This window comes from Zootoca vivipara, chromosome 10 (assembly GCF_963506605.1).
Source record: "Zootoca vivipara chromosome 10, rZooViv1.1, whole genome shotgun sequence".
NCBI classification, from domain to species: Eukaryota; Metazoa; Chordata; class Lepidosauria; order Squamata; family Lacertidae; genus Zootoca; species Zootoca vivipara.
In genome coordinates this window covers 44,502,842-44,505,214 of record NC_083285.1, presented here as the reverse complement: position 1 = coordinate 44,505,214, position 2,373 = coordinate 44,502,842, and positions in this window count along the sequence as shown.

Genomic DNA, 2,373 nt, shown 5'->3' with positions numbered 1-2,373 from the left:
TTGGGTACATAACCCGAGGTACCACTGTACAGCATAACAATCAGTGACAGAATATTCTGTAAGGAGCCCCAATTCTTAGAATCATAGAGTTGGAAGGGACCACAAGGAACGTCTACTCAGTGCTGTAGCTTAGTTTGCCGGTTCCCCGTGTGTGTGTGTGTGCCAGGCAGGGGCAGGGCAAGGAGGGTGAATAGAGTCTGCCATGTCAGCCCAGACTTTGCCGCAGACACCACCGGAGTCTGTTGAAATGGAAATGTAGGATTACTATGGTTTAAATAGAAATACATCTTAACGGAATGAGGAATGCCTGCATAACCTGTGTGCCTGCTCAGTCTGCTGTCCAATTGCAAACTGGAAGAGCATCTTTGAGGCCCCTGCCTCTCTTCTTTCTTATGGTTCTTTTTTTTAAAACCAGACTTGGGCTGGACTCGGGCAGCCCTTCAAACAGAGGACTGTCCTCTTTAAGGCAGGACACGTGGCCACCTTCCAGCTTATGAAACTATATTTCCCAACATACTCCCAGTGCTCATAATGTACTGCTCTTACTTGCAGTCACTTTTATGATTCAGCAATCAATAGCTGCTTAAGTGAGTACTGCTGCCTACACAAAGCAGAGCTACCCCTCCCCAAGTTCAGTTGCAGGTGGAGTTAACTCTCCAATCCAATTTCTTCATCTATGAGACCCATATTTCACAGCTTTGTGGATGACAACAGTTCCACAGAAATATACAAGTGCACCAAAAAATCCTTGTGGGTGGCTCATGCAGCTTCCTGAAGGTCTTGGCTTACATTTTTGTAAAAAAAGCAGGCATCTAGGCCTTATTGCTTTGAATGTATATTTGAAAGTGTTAGACGAAGTCTGCTGAACTCTTGGAAGTCAAAGGAGCAGATGAATAAGATGTCCAGGGGTTGAAAAGGAAGCATTAGCTTGTCTGGCCAATATTTTTTCCTCTCCTCTTGATTTGTTCTATTTTTGAAAAACAAAACACCACAGACGGAATAAATTATTCAAAAGAATAAGCATAATAGATGATAAACAATTATGCAAAACAAGTGAAATTATGCAAATCTGCTCTACTTGCATAATTTATATAGGTTGCAGAATTCAGCATTTTGGGAACAGTGTTGTGAACTGTTGACCACTGCCCCGTGTGGTGAAATGCGTAACTGCAGACTTTCATTGAAGAGCAACCTTTCAGATTGCCTTCTGCTGAACAGGAAGGAGTGTAAAACATATTCCCGTCTCAGCAGGAATTTGCTTGGCCGACAGAGGCTGCATGAACTGTGGCAAACCCAGTCTTGTTGGTCCTGGTTGGCTCTTTGATCTTGATTTCTGTTTGGTGCCGACTCCTAGTCCCAGGCTCACTCCAGATCCTATTCCTGACACAGAGTTTACTTTTTCTCCAATAGGATTTTATTTTCTCTTTTGTTGCTGTTGTTCAGAGATTATCCACTGCACTGCTCCTATTTCCACCCCCCCCCAAAAAAAATCCATAGTCCATAATTGTCCCAGCAGAGTACCCCATAATCAGCATAGGAGGCCCTGTTGGTGGTGCTGTTGCAGGATACAGCCCATTTGACCCATGGCAGGACCTTCTCGGTGGCAGATCCCCATTTCTGAAATGCCCTCACTAACTTCTAGGAAGCATTTAAGACATTTCTGTTGACCCAGGCATTTGATAGCTGAAAAACACTGTTCTTGGCAACCTTGAAATTACCAGCTGTGAGAGTCAGGTGTTTTTAGACATTTCAATCGTTTTAAAATGTTTTTTTAAAATATTTGTAATTGCATTGCATTATCACAGGTGTCCTGGGCGCCTTTGGGAGGAAGAATGGGATGTTGTTGTTGTTGTTGTTGTTGTTTAGTCGTTTAGTCGTGTCCGACTCTTCGTGACCCCATGGACCATAGCACGCCAGGCACTCCTGTCTTGCACTGCCTCCCGCAGTTTGGTCAAACTCATGTTCGTAGCTTCGAGAACACTGTCCAACCATCTTGTCCTCTGTCGTACCCTTCTCCTAGTGCCCTCAATCTTTCCCAACATCAGGGTCTTTTCCAAGGATTCTTCTCTTCTCATGAGGTGGCCAAAGTATTGGAGTCTCAGCTTCACGATCTGTCCTTCCAGGGAGCACTCAGGGCTGATTTCCTTAAGAATGGATAGGTTTGATCTTCTAGCAGTCCATGGGACTCTCAAGAGTCTCCTCCAGCACCGTAATTCAAAAGCATCAATTCTTCGGCGATAAAGCGGTGGAATCTCCAAGTAGAACCCCGACCTTAAAATTGGAACTCTTTTTCAAGCGCCCCCCGGGAAACCCGCTAACATAGGGCGTACTGCGGGTTGGCGTCTTGTGGAGCTTAACCGGGAAGGTCGGGGG